The sequence below is a fragment of the Pistacia vera genome, unplaced genomic scaffold (assembly GCF_008641045.1).
Source record: "Pistacia vera cultivar Batoury unplaced genomic scaffold, PisVer_v2 Contig56, whole genome shotgun sequence".
Classification (NCBI taxonomy): domain Eukaryota; kingdom Viridiplantae; phylum Streptophyta; class Magnoliopsida; order Sapindales; family Anacardiaceae; genus Pistacia; species Pistacia vera.
Window position 1 is genome coordinate 232,020 of NW_022196401.1, and position 15,908 is coordinate 247,927.

Genomic DNA, 15,908 nt, shown 5'->3' on the forward strand with positions numbered 1-15,908 from the left:
ACCTTTCTATGGAAATGAATGGACGCTTCTGAACTCTAAGGATAACAGTATTGGTGCTCCAGCAGCAGGACCAGCTAATAAAACAGAAATGAATTTTGACATCAAGGAACAAGGATGAGATAGAGCGACGCGGTCCTAATGTTCAAGTCAATATATACGAAACTTATGTTACGAACTACTCACAATTGGAACATCTTGGTTAACTTTGATGACGTTGAGGCCATCAGAGCTAAGGTTTCTTATGCTAAGAAGAAGGGGCTGCTTGGCTACGTCGCGTGGGAAGTCTCTTTGATGATAACTGGGTACTTTCTGAAGCTGCTGCAAGTAAGAAATTATGGCTTCACTCATTGTAATTTGTAATTTTCTTGATCTTTACTGAATAGAACTATTACACGTAACAGCTAGTATTTTCAGGTGAGGCGCATATAAATAATTCTTCTGCTCAAAGAAATAAAAAGTTACAAAACAAGAGGACTTTTTTAGTAATCCTTTTCCTACAACAGCGCTTTTATTCACTATTAGGAATAATTTTGATATTTTACTGCTGGAGGAGAAAGCTCATATTCATGGTAGTTTCTCACAAATATATGACTGCTGTTTCATTAAAACTATTTTAATGGTGTCCTTCTTTTTTTTTTTTCTTTTACAACGAAGAAGAATTTAGCATACTCAAATTTTTTGTTCCTTTTTCTGCAATTCTTATGTTCTCTTGGTTGACAGGGATGAGGACTCCGTAAAAGAACCCAATATTGATAAAGTAAATAAAGCAGTAGCAGCAAGAGATTTTAATAGCAATGTTCCTAATCTGATAGAGTATTCTTTGGCCGCTATTGAGGCAGCTACCGACGGATTTTCAATAAAAAGCAAGCTTGGACAGGGTGGATATGGTCCTGTTTACAAGGTACCGTACCTTATTACGATTTTTATCATTTTACGAACTTGTGCTTATCAAGTGTGTATTTTGCCAGGGTGTACTATCAAATGGACAGGAAATAGCAGTAAAGAAACTTGCAAAAGCGTCCACTCAAGGGTTTGAGGAATTCAAGAATGAGGTTACGCTTACTGCAAAGCTCCAACACATAAATCTTCTCCGAGTTTTGGGTTTTTGCATTGATGAAGATGAACAAATACTTGTCTACGAATACATGCCCAACAAAAGCTTGGACTCTTACCTTTTCGGTTAGAATTTTATTTGCAATCTTATGCTTTTGTGTCAGCCATTTAGTTTACATTGTTACTGATCGTTTATGATTTAATTTATATATGCAGATCCTATTAGACAATATGCTTTGGATTGGGAAAAACGTATTCAAATAATTGAAGGAGTTACTCAAGGCCTTTTATATCTTCAAGAATACTCAAGATTGACTATTATTCATCGATATCTAAAAGTGAGTAATATCTTGTTAGATGAAGATATGAAGCCAAAAATATCAGACTTTGGCATGGCTAGAATATTTGCAAAAGATGATCTTGAGGCTAATACAGGACGTATTGTTGGAACACTGTAAGTGGTTAGAAAAATGCAAATGGATATAGAATTATATTAGATCTTAATGCTATATTATTGTCTCAAGATTTTGCTCCTTTTATATAACTTAATTTCATTTTTCATTTTTTTTTTTTATAATAATCAAATGCAGTGGTTATGTTCCTCCTGAATATGCTAGAAAAGGCATATACTCTACAAAATCCAATGTTTATAGTTTTGGGGTTCTACTTCTACAGATGATAAGTGGCAAAATGATTTCTCTTTTGTATGGTCCCAATGAAAGTTTGAGCCTTCTAGACTATGTAAGTTAATATCTTTAAAATTATTCATTACTTCTAGGATTTGTAAATCATATTGGACTTAGCCGTATAATAAATTATTGGATAATTTTTCAGGCTTATGAGCTATGGAATGATGGTAAAGGCGCAGAATTTATGGATGAATCACTAGATAATACTTATTCATCTTGTAAATTAGTGAGATGCTTGCAAATAGCTTTGTTATGCGTGCAAGAAAATCCAATTGATCGACCTTCTATGTTGGAAGTTTTCACAATGCTTAAAAATGAGAACATAAATATGATGATTCCAAAGAAGCCTGCTTTCTCGAAACTGAGTGTACAAAATAAAACTACAGGACAATTGCAAGGTTATTCAGGGAGCACTTCATCAATTAATGATGTAACAATTTCAAACTTGTTAGCTAGATGAGCTTTATAATGTAGCTTTTGATCAGATCACCAATTTTATCAATTGTTATATATCCAGAAATTCTGGCATGCTAGACACTGTTAATTTCTTCAACTTGCTATGTGATTATTATGTGTCGTTTTTGTATTACCCAGTTGATTCATGAAACTAAATGATTTTTTATATGCAGGGAAAGTATGAATAATTCGTTACGGATCTATTTCTATGTTCTTAGTGTTTTGTGTGACAGTGATGAACAGCCTGATGAACTTAATTTTATTCAAAGTGCAAGTGTGTAGAAGTCCAAGCTCCATTTATAACTTATAAGACTTGGTCAATCTCATAGACTTTGAGGAAATGCACACAAATTATTTCTGCACAGAATTATTTCTGATTGGAATGTTGTAATTGTTGCATGCACAAAAGAAAAATATCCATTCTCGAGAAGCCTTTGAAACTTGCAAATCGAAGAGGCAACTATTGTAGTTCTATGGCCTCAATTACAGTGTATTAACCTAATCTAGCGAGGAGCAAAGAATTTAATTCATCTCTAAAATTTTCTACATACATTATCTTTATAATTAATATGATTAATTAGTGATTTCTAAACTAAAAACTTATCAATAATGCTAGGGACACCGATTTTTTTACACCAAAATCTTGTACCGGGCTATGTGTTCCGTAATTTACACCAGCAAATCAGATATGTTTCACGTTATTAATTATTTTTCTAGTGAACGACCGTCCATAAACTATGGATGGTTGTTCACTTACGATGGACTCCCGTCCATATTATATGGACTGGGGTCCATTTACTACGGACGAGCGTCTCCATATAAAGGACGCCCGTCCATCAGTAAAATAGAATAAATTTTTTTTTATAAAAATTAAGGACGGCCATTCATCAGTTATGGACGATCGTCTCTTGATTTTGGACGCCCGCCCATAAATTGTGGACAAGCGTCCCTTGATTTTGGACGCCCCTCNTTGAACATCAAGCATGACCTGCATTATCATTCTACTCCCACATTCATTCTACTATCCCATTCAGCTTTCTTCATTTTCTGCATTGTTCTTCTACATCATGCTACTCACATATTCAGCTGTCTGCATTTCACTAACACTTTCACCTTTCTGTATTTTCTACATTGAATTCCAGCATGACCTGCAATATCATTCTACTCCCACATACATTCTATAAACACATTCAATTTTCTGCATTTTCAGCATGTCCTGCTATATCTGTTCATTAACATAGTCAGCTTTGACATGTTTTTCTAAGTCAAGTTTCTGTTGTGCTTCTGCTGCATTATTTCTCAGTTAGTGCACTCAAGTAATTCTGTAGTGACATTTAACTTCGCTCTCAACATTTGGAACTTGGCTCCAGATAAACGTTTAGTCAGGATATCTGCTTTTTCGTACTCAGATGCAACATATACACTGCTACAGCCTTCCTTGCAACCAGTTCTCGCACATAATGAACGTCAATTTCTATGTGTTTAGTGCGAGCATGAAAAACCAGATTTGAGGAGAGAGCCACTGCACTTATATTATCGCACCAGATCACAGGAGCATGCTTGATATCAACATTTAATTCTTGAAATAACTGTTGTATCCAGAAAACTTCTGTGGCAGCTTAACTGAGTGATCTGTACTCAGCTTCTGTTGATGAGAGGGACACTAGTTTCTAGTTTTTGGAACTCCATTGAACAAGATTTTTACCAAGGAAAATGGCATAACCACTAGTAGATCTGCGGTCATTAATATTGCTTGCCCAATCAGCGTCAACATAAGCTTCAAGCTCCAGATGTGAGTGTTTTGTAAACTGCAGACCATGGTTCAGTGTTCCTTGAATATACCATAATACCCTCACTACAAGAAAACTGGCATTCTGCGTCTAGCAAAATTAGACGCAGAAAGTCACTTTTAGACGCTAAGCCATTTTTAGCGTCTAAATTTGGTTGTCGCCCCCTTAGTTGTAGTAGGCTGGTCGCAGATTCATAGCACGTCTATATTGTGGTTTAGATACAAAAGGTTTTTTTTTTTTGCGACTAGCAAAATAGTCAGTAAATGTTGGTTAAAATAGTCCCCCAACTTAGACGCTAAAAGTTCAAGGGTAATTTGGTAAAATTGTATAGCGACTAATCAATTAGTTGCAAAATGTCAGTTTTAGTATCNCATTTTACAAACACATTCACCTTTCTGCATTTTCTACATTGAACATCAAGCATGACCTGCATTATCATTCTACTCCCACATACATTCTGTAAACACATTCAATTTTCTGCATTTTCAGCATGTCCTGCTATATCTATTCATTAACACAGTCAGCTTCGACATGTTTTTCTAAGTCAAGTTTCTGCTGTGCTTTTGCTGCATTATTTCTCAGTCAGTGCACTCAGGTAATTCTGTAGTGACATTTAACTTCTCTCTCAACATTTGAAACCTAGCTTCAGATAAAGGTTTAGTCAGGATATCTGCTTTTTGGTGCTTAGATGCAACATACTGCACTACTACAGCCTTCCTTGCAACCAGTTCTCGCACATAGTGAACCTCAATTTCTATGTGTTTAGTGCAAGCATGAAAAACCGGATTTGAGGAGAGAGCCCCTACACTCATATTATCGCACCAGATCACAGGAGCATGCTTGATATCAACATTTAATTCTTGAAATAACTACTGTATCCAGACAACTTCTGTGGCAGCTTGACCGAGTGATCTGTACTTAGCTTCTGTTGATGAGAGGGACACTACTTTCTGCTTTTTGGAACTCCATTGAACAAGATTTTTACCAAGGAAAATGGCATAACCACTAATGGATCTACGGTCATTAATATCGCTTGCCTAATCAGTGTCGGCATAAGCTTCAAGCTCCAGATGTGAGTGTTTTATAAACTGTAGACCATCTTGCATGCTACCCAATGTGCTATGGTTGGATGCTGAAGAAACTGACTTAATTTATTCACCGTGAAGGCTAAGTTAGGCCTGGACAGCATTAGGTATTGTAAGCCTCCAATTATGCTCTGATAAAATGTAGGTTGGTCAAACAACTCTCCCTCTTCTTTGCTGAGTTTAGTTCCAACAACCATGGGAGTTGAACTAGGATTAGACCCTGCCATATTTGCCTTTTCCAGTAAATCTTTTGCATATTTGGACTGAATAAGAAGTAGACCAGAAGCATTCCTTTTAACCTCAAACCCAAGGAAAAAATGAAATGGACCCATCACCTTTACTTCAAACTGATTGTTCAGGTCTTGAATCACCTTAGTTATAAGTTCAGGGGCATTTCCAGTTACCAAAATATCATCAACGTAGACCAAAAAATAGACTACAACTGATCCAGCATTGTAGAAGAACAGACTCACATCCGAAGTGCTATTTTTAAAACCCCAAGACAGGAGGGCTGTTTTCAATTTATCAAACCAGGCCCTAGGGGCTTGCTTTAACCCATATAAGGCCTTTCTAAGTTTGCAAACTTGTGCTGGAACAGTAGTTTGAGAAAAACCTTTAGGGGGCATCATGTACACTTGCTCTGCAAGATCCCTATTTAAAAATGCATTGTTCACATCCAACTGATGAATCTCCTAGCTGTGATGGACTGCTAGAGTGAACATTATGCGAATTGTAGCAGCCTTGACCACTGGTGAAAATGTATCAAAATAGTCTAGGCCAGGGGTTTGTTGAAACCCTTTAGCCACAAGCCTAGCTTTATACTTCTGCAGAGTTCCATCAGAATTAAGTTTGGTTTTAAAAATCCATTTGCAGCCAACTATGTGCATACCTTCCTCATATGGGACTAACTCCCATGTTTGATTGTTAAAAAGAGCTTGATACTCCTTCTCCATAGTAGCCTTCCATTCAAGGATAGAGAGTGCTTCTTTAACTTGGTAAGGTTCTTTGAGAATGATTTGAGTAGGGAGGAAAGCTTGAGCTGATAACTGTGCATGCTTGGACTTAAGTCGTGTGACCATAGGATGTATGTTAGTAGAAGAAACTTCAGGGTCAGGTGTTGTTATAGGTAGTACAACTTCTAAATTAATACCATGATGAGTATTAGAACTCATATCTGAAGCTATGACACCAGCAGAGTGTGAAGGTTTAGCATGTACACATACTGGAGAGACAGAGGATGTTGCAATCTGTTCATGTTCTTGAGATGCAGTGCGTACTTCTCCACTTATATCCTTCACAGTTGCACTCTTGGAATACACTGTGTTTTTGTTAACATCTCTACTAGTACCTCCTGGAGATTCAGCAGGTAAGTTTGCAGCTACAGTCGGGTCAGTAGGTCTGCTAGAAGAGACTGCTGTACAGCCAAGAATGAACCATGCAGAAGATGATTTTGAAGTAACAGGATCAGACTGTATGTTTGGTACATAACCAAAAGAATCAGTCTCTCCAGTACCGGCAAAACCAGATTTGAAGGGAAATTCCTCTTCATTAAACTTCACCTGTTTGGCCACAAAAGTTCTTCCAGTTTTGGTCATACATTTATAGCCTTTATGAGAAAGACTATAGCCTATAAATATACATTTTTCAGTATGAAAAGAGAGTTTATGTTTACTGTATGGTCTGAGATATGGAAAACAACTGCACCCGAAGACTCTAAGATCAAGGTAATTAGGTTCATGTTGCATTAACACAGTGAGAGGAGACACAAAGTTGAGCACAGGAGAAGGCAGTCTGTTAAGCAGATAGACTGCTGTGGAGAAGGACAGCCACCAAAAATTTAGAGGCATGCTAGCATGAGCTAGGAGAGATAGGCCAAATTCAGTAATAGATCTATGCCTTCTTTCTATTCTTCCGTTCTGCTAATGTAAATAAGGGCAGGGATGTCTAAAAATTATACCACAATGGCTGAGATACTTAGAGAAAGACCGAAACTCCCCACCCTAATCGGTTTGTAGACTTTTAATCTTAGCATTGAATTGTTTTTCCACAAAAATATGAAACTAAGTAAATACTTCAAATGCTTCGGACTTGACTTTGAGTGGATAAATCCATGACTGGCAGTAGCAGTGGCAACATCAGCAACAACTGTAGGACATTGAGATGGAACATCCAACTGGTATAGACCATCCTTAACCATACCTTGGAGTAGTATCAATTTGATGCTTCTATCCTTTATCACACAATAATCAGAATAAAACTCTACTATCACATTATTGTCCCGTGTTATTTGTGATATACTCAATAAATTCTTGGCAATGTTTGGAACACATAAAATGTTTTGAAGATGCACAACTCTATTTGAATTAAGTGATGGAAGTAACAGTGTACCTGTATGAGTAATCTGCAGAGATTCACCATTCCCAACCTGAACCTTGGAACCACCGGAGTAGTTGGTCCTGTTCACTATTTGAGATGGATCAGCAACCATGTGATTGGATGCTCCTAAGTCCATGTACCAGGACTGATCCTTTATAGTCTATGGTATTGCCATCTAAGAACCTGAAGCTAAGTTCACATCAAGGTTTGCAACAGGATTAGAACAGACTGTATTAATTGGAGAACCAGTAGAATGTGGCTGATGTTGATTAAACCCTTGAGAAAGATAAGTGGTATTAACAGCTCCAGGTGCAAATTGATTTCTCAAAGGACCTCCATAAGCAGTGTAATCATGATGAGCTCCAACATCAATATGAAAAGACTTATCCTGAAAATTTATTCTAGCAAAAAAGGCTTGTGCATGTGTAGGACCATTGGATGCTACTGGATATGGGGAATGAGCTGAACCAGGTACAGAATATGATTGATTATGCTCTACATTAGGAAATCCAGGTGTAGAAAAACCCTGATAATCCTGATCAAATCTGTGGTAGCAGTGAAGAGCTGAATGGCCAAGCTTCCCACATACTTGACACATTAATCTTGGCTTACTATAGCCTCTTCCTCTTCCTCAGCCTCTAGGAAAAGGCATAAAACCTCCAGAGAACCCTTGAGGTGCACTGTTATAAGCCATTCGATCATACTTAGTTCTGTAGTGTCCGAGTTGATTCAATCCTGGAACTCCATTGTAGTGTTGAGAATATCCTAGTCCGAAATTAACATTTTGAGGAGGTTATGATTGTTGAATTGTCATTCCACCTTGAGGATAGGCATTTGCTAAATTTATCATACCAGGAGACTGATTTACCACATTTCCTGAACTATTTTGAGCACTAGAGGCAGGTCCTTCAACTACACTGCTTTTAGAGGCCATTAACGCTGATGACATTTGTTCATGAAAATGCAACAATGCACTGCTCTGTTTTTCCAAACGCATTTCATGCTTATGGAGCAGAAATTGTGCTTCTTGAAAAATTGTATGACTGACATTGGATACAAGATTGGCTACTACTGCATCATACTCTGAGCCTAACCCATCCAATATGTATAACAACAGTTCTTCATCACTAATGTGAACTCCACTATCATTCAATTCATCTCCTAACTCCTTCATTGTTAAAATATAGTCATTCATGCTTTGTGACTCTTTTTTAGTAACTTGTAATAAGTTTCTAAGATGGAGTGTTCTAGCCTTTGAGACTGACTGAAAATGTAATTCAAGTGTATGCCAAATTTCATATGCACTATTACATTTCGATACATGCCTAAACATGGATTCCGAAATTGATGAGAGTAACCAACTTACTAAGAACTGATCAGTTTTCTTCCAATTAAAATACTTAGGGTTTGGTTGTTTAATAGAATGTTCAGTACCTTCTACCTTCTCCATTACAAATAGGGTAGGGCAAGGATTCGTACCTAAAATGAAGCTATCTAGCTCGTGAGAGGCTAGAGCTGGTAAAATTTGAGAGCGCCAGTAGTTATAGTTCTTCTCTACCAGCTTTACGGACAAGTTTGGAAGTGATGAATGACCTATGAATTGCTGAGATCCGCCATTACTAAGCTACTCTGCTTCAATTTTTGATGAATTAGCAAAGGATTCGAAGTTCATGTTTGCCATCGACGTTAGTCTTCGGCTCTGATACCATGAAAGATCTTGTTGATAAAATTGTAACTGAACGAAAAACTTGCAAAAAAAATATGTTCTAAAAGTGTGACTGGTTTTCTTTTTGAAGAAGATGAAGACCAACTCTTTTATAGTTGGTGAATAACAATGAAGAAACGCAGCGTTTTGAACAAATAGGATTCAACAAAACGCTGCGTTTGATTTTCTTTGGACTATTACAAAGTAAACCCCTTTTCTTTACAATATTACAAATTCACCTCATTCAAAAACATACAGGACAACTCTTCTACATTTTATCTAAAACCTTACAAACCACATTCATGAGAGTCTCAAACTTAAGCAAAAGCAACATTGAAAATTATTCCCAAACTAAAGTAAAATTTGACTTATTCTAAATGCTACATGTCATTGAAATCATGTTATTATCATTGACATATGAATTAATCCAGAAAAATTGAAACACAATCAATTGAAAAAAAAAAAAAAAATCACAAATCTCAAGAAAAGTTAACAAAAAAAAAAAAAAAAATCACGAAAAGTAAGAAAATTCACGAAAATTAAGAAATTTAGGAAAATGGAACTTCCCCACCTCCAACCTAAAACCTACATTGTCCTCAATGTAACAATTAGAAAGAAAAACAAAAGAGAAGTTACCCACCTTAGAGACATTGTCAAAATTTGTGTGGCACTGCGACACCATTTTCATTGCGCCGTGGCATCAAGTTGCTGCCAAAATTTGGTTTTTACTCTTCATTGTTGTGCCATGACAAAAATATTTTGAACCAAGGCGCGAAGTTCTTTTCCTACAAAATGAATAAACCATAAAATACAAAGAACTACACTACTCTAACTCATCCAACAATACTAAAAAAAAAAAAAAAACTAAATTCCTAACTTAAACAACAAAAACACTGAAAATACTTGGAAAACAAAAGAAAATAAAACCATAAATTAAATTAAAGAAAAAGTTCAAAGAAAAAGCTTGGGTTGCCTCCCATGAAGAGCTATATTTAACGTCTAGGCTAGAAGGAATGCACGGTCTATTAGGCTCGATCATTGGAATATGAGGGAAACGCCAAAGAATTGAAAACTAAGAACTCCACTGTTTCATCCAAAACCATCATAGTGAGCTTTCCATTCTGAACATCAATCACTATCTTGGTTGTAGCCATAAATGGGCGGCTGAGCAAAATGGGCAAATCTTTATTATGAGTTGACGACTTTTCCTTATCTAAGACCACAAAATCAATAGGAATTATTAGTTTATCAACTTAGACCAAGACATTCTCTACAATACCTCTTGGTTATCTAATTAAATTGTTAGCAAGTTGTAGAGACATTGTTGTTGGCTTTAATTTTCCCAATCCTAATCGCAGATAAGTGGAGTAAGGCATGAGATTAATAATTGCCCCTAGATCTAGCATTGCTCATTCATCCTTTTTATCACCCACAGTAAAGTTGATGATGAAGCTACATAGATCTTTCAATTTGGGTGGTAGATTCCTTTGAAGTAAAACACTTACCTTTTCGGAAACATTGCTTTTTCATTGGGTTCAAACTTATGCTTGCAAGTAATCAAATCCTTCAAGAACTTTGCGTAAGCAAGCATATTTCTTATCACATCAAGCAAGGGCAAGGTCACATTAACTTTAGATAAAACATCATAAATATAAGAGAAAGGCTAATCCCATTTGCTTTTATTTAGTCGACTTGGAAAAGGTACAGGTTAAACATAAGGCTTTGGTTGAGCAATGATAGGATTGATCTCCTCATTCTAAATGGATACATGTGATTGCTTCTCCTTTGCTTTATCTTCCCCTACATGATCAATTAAAGGCTTATTAGATTCAAAATTAATTTCCTTGTGAATTACCTTACCACTTCGAAGCACTGTGACTGCTTTCGCTTGCTCAAGTTGGCTTCGTAATTTCCCAGGAACACGGCTTTGTACTGCCTCTGCTATTTGTCCTATTTGAACCTCCAGTTTTCTAATGGATGCCTCTTGTTGCTGAAACTTCTATTCAATATTCTGTTGGTTTTTATGAGAAACTTGAATAAAATTATTCAATGTCTCTTCCAAAGAGGGTTTCAACAGTTGATTGTTAGAACCTCCTTGTTGTTGATTGTTACTCTGGGAAAAATTGAGATGATTCCTCCAACTGAGATTGTAAGTATTTGAAAAGGGATCATATCGAGGTCTTGGATTGTAGGAATTCATCATATTGGCTTGTTTAACAAACACTAGAAAATTTTCACTAGAAGGACAAAAATTGGAAGCATGACCAATAATACCACAAATAGCACATACCTCTTTGGAATTATTTTGTCCTTATCCCATCATCATTGTGCACATGGTCTTTGTGGAATATTCATATTTTTCAAACTTATGAGTTATGAGTTATGTGTGCACAACAATTATTTGTGCACACTGGTTGCCAATCTTATGATTTGGCTTGTTTCATCTGTTGTGTGTGTGCACATTAGTTCTGCGTGCACACTGATTGCCAAACTTGTGTCTTGGCTTGTTTCATTTCGAGTGTGTGTACACAACAGGTTGTGCTTACATTCTTTCTTCAGACATTTGCAACCCAACATGAGTTGCATGTCTGATAAAGTGAAAAAGATATTGTTTATTTTTGTCTCTTAGTTTTTAGGACCTTTTTTAATGTGTCATTGTATCCTTAAGTGGTCCTAGGGAATAAAAATCTTTTCCCAATTTGTTTTGTGGTCCAATGCAAAAGAAGGAATACTTTCCTTATTTGGACAAACATTGGCCAGTCCTTTGTTGGCTGACTTGGCACTATGTTGTTGAGTAAGAAATCCTTCATTATATAATATTCTTTCTTGCGTGTATGAATCTAACCCTTTTACATTTTGTTTTATTGTACTCTGAATTTCTTAGAGTACTCTTTCTCTTAAGGTTCAGGTTCATTTCCATTGTGTGCCAAAACCTCACCATATCAAACATAGACTTGATGGCTCTGGCAACATGGTTCCTTTGCTAATGCTGGTGCGTGGCATCGGTGCTTGAAGCTTGGTGTTTCACAGGCTATTCTTGGGTGTGTTCCCAGTGTGAAGAAGATCTAAGGAGTTGCTACACGTTAAGGATTCAGAGTATGGTGCTAAGTGTAAAGTTCAACAGGGAGTTATTTTTATTGTAACTTAGATCAACTTTGAACATTATCTTGTAATGTGTTTTTGACTTAGTGGATTGCTTCGACCTGGACAAGGTCCCATGGATGTAGGCTAAAAGTGATTTAGCCGAACCATGTATATGACTGTGTTCTTTATTTTTCGCACTTATGTTTGATGTGTTCAAATTGGATTTGTATAATCTACTTGGTAAATATTCCACTGCACTTTAAAATGGGTATTTAAACACCAAAGTGAGTTGACCAAATCCAACAAGTGGTATCAGAGCGAGTTTTGATAAGTTAGTTCAGTAGATCCATACCTATTTTGCTTGTTTTTGTGTCCATCTGAGTGGTCTTGTGTTTGGACAAAATTTGATCTGTGTTGCGTTTTATTTTAGATTTACTGCGTGTCTGTGTGTGAACTACCATTTGCTGTGTTAGCATCTGTCTAATTGTTTTTTGTCATGAGTTTCTTCACTAAAGGTGGTTTTGCTCATCGTCATCCTCTGTTACAAAGACCTAACTATTATACATGGAGACCTAGGATGCGTGCTTTTCTTAAGTTTATAGATGAAAGAGTCTGGTCCACAGTTTTGAATGGTTGGACAACCTTGGCTATTATTGAAAATGAAGTGTCTAGACCAAAACCTAATGCTAGTTGGACTACTGATGAAATAACTTTGGCAAATTATAACTCTAAAGCCGTTCATGCTCTTTTTAAAGCTGTTAATGTGAACCAAATGAAAGTCATAGCTAATTGTGAGCTAGCTAAAGATGCTTGGGATAGACTTCAAGTCAAGAATGAGGGAACTAGTACCGTTAAAAGAAATAGGCTTAGAAGACTTGTCATTGATTTTGAAAATTTGAACATGGAAGAAGATGAGACTATAATTGATTTTTATTATAGAGTTTGTGATATCTCTAATGAATGTTTTGTTTTGGGAAGAACCTATTCTAATGTTGAACTTGTTAGGAAAGTGCTTTGCTCTTTACCCTGGAGGTTTATGTCAGAGGTCACCACCATTGAAGAATGCCGAGATGTGGATGCTATGGACATCGATGAACTTATTGGCTCTCTCCAAACTTATGAGTTGAACCTGCAACGCTAGGAAAAATAGAAACCAAGCAAAGGTTTGGCTCTCAAACATGAGGTTGTTTATGATCCTTTTGATGATTGTGATTTAAGTTCATTGGATGATGAAAATTGTGTTCTACTTTCAGAGAATTTTGTAAAGTTTTTAAAGAAAAACATGAAAAAGTCTCATAATAGTGGTTATGGTCGAAAACCTTTTGTGAAAAAGCCTTATGACCATCAAACCCCTATTACCTTTACAAAGAAATTTTCAAAAGATAAAGAAAAGAAAAATAAAGGTATCAAGTGTTTTCAATGTGAGGGTTTTGGGCACATACAGTCTGAGTGTACTAACATACTGAAAAAAAAAAAAAGGTATAGCCATGGTTGCTACTTTGAGTGAGAGTGACCATGATGAGAGTGATGATGATGATTCAGGTGGTGATGAGAATGTTTTAGCCTTCACCGTAAATCAAGAAGAAGGTAAGAGTGAGGATTCAGATGAAACTGTTGATTTCTATGCTGAATAACAAGAGGCATATGATAAAATGTATGACCAATGGCTAAAGGCTGTGAAAAAAATTACAATCTCTTGGTATTGAGAATGCTACCTTGTTGAAACAAAAGAAAGCCTTGTCCAAAAAGATTGTTTTTCTTACTTCTAAACTAACTGAGGCTAAGGCCATTATTGATAAGTTGAATAGAGGTTCTCTTAAGCTTGATGAAGTCTTTGGTCAAAGAAAATCCTTCAAAGATCGGTATGGTTTGGGATTCAGTCCTGGTGCTAGCACATCAAAAGCTGGTGCGAGCATGTTTGTGAAAGCCACCGAAACTTCTACTGAAGGAACTGTTGTGAGATAGGTTAGAAAGGTATCAAAATTCATTCCTATTTGTCATTTTTGTAACAAAAAGGGTCACATCAGACCCAAATGCTTTACGTTCATTGTTTATTTAAAGAAAGTTTTTAAAAACCATAGTTTTGTTGCTAATGTAAATCATAATGCTAACAATGGTTTTTCTTCCAAAAGAGTACGGAGACCTAAGGCTGATGTGAACTGTTTTGTGTCTCATACTTCCTTGCATGCATTTTAAAATGATCTTTGGTATCTAGACAGTGGTTGTTTAAGGCATATGACAAGTAATAAATCTCTCTTGACTGAACTTGAATCGGTTGATAGTGAACATGTCACTTATGGTGATGGAAAGAAAGCTAAAATTCTTAGAAAAGGGTCAATTATGCTTCCTGATTTTCCTATTTTGAAAGATGTCTTACTTGTTGATGGCTTGAAAGCTAATTTGATTAGTATTAGTCAAATTTGTGATAAAGATTTTGTGGTTCAATTATCAAAGAACAAGTGTCAAATCTTGAATGATAAAGGTGTTTCTCTACTTGAGGGAAAAATGTCAAATGACAATTGTTACTTGCTTTCTAACCGTGTGTCATGTTTCAGTTCAAAAATTGATTCCACTAATTTGTGGCATGAGAAACTTGGTCACATGAACTTCAAGGACTTGGTGAGACTTTAAAAAAAAGGAAGTGGTTAAAGGACTCCCAAAACTTGAACTTCCAAAAGGTAATGTGTGTGGTCCATGTCATCAAGGTAAGCAAACCAGGATATCTCATAAAGCTTTATCTAATCTCAATGCCTCATGTGTTTTGGAACTGCTTCATATGGATCTAATGGGTCCTATGCAAACCAAGAATTTGGGAGGTAAGAGGTATGTGTTTGTTTGTGTTGATGATTTTTCAAGGTATGCTTGGGTTGATTTTTTGCATGAGAAATCTAATTCTTTCAATGCATTTCAGAAGTTGGCCAAAAGGTTGCTTGTTGAGAAGAGTTCTAAAGCTACAAAGATAGAGAGAATAAGGAGTGACCATGGAAAAGAATTTGATAATGCTGATTTTGATAATTTTTGTGAATTGCAGGGCATATTTGATGAATTTTCAGCACCAAAAACACCTCAACAAAATGGTGTTGTGGAAAGGAAAAACAAAATGCTTCAAGAGATGGCTAGGGTGATGCTTAATGCCAAAAAGCTTCCTACAAGACTTTGGGCAGAAGCTATTAACACGGCATATCATATTTCCAACAAAGTTTACCTTAGAAAAGGTACTATTCAAACTCCCTATGAGTTGTGGAAAGGTAAGAAACCAGATCTTTCTTACTTTCATGTGTTTGGATGCAAATTTTACATCTTGAATGATAGAGATAATTTAGGTAAGTTTGACTCTAGGAGGGAAGAAGGAATTTTTATTGGATATTCTTCCAAGAGTCGTGTATTTAGGATCTATAACATATGTTTTGAAAAATTCTTAGAATCCATTAATGTTGTGTTTAGTGATGCAGAAGATTTTTTGAAATACTCTCAAGAATGTGAAATTCAAGACATATTTGTTCCTCATGTGCCCACACAAGATGGTGTAAACATTACTAAATCTCCTGAATCTAAACCTTCGTCAAATATGTTGTCACCTATTTTTTGGTGCTACAGCAACATGATTTGCTATGTGTAAAGAATCATCTACTAATTCATCATTGCAAAATGAAAGGATAGAGTTGGTTAT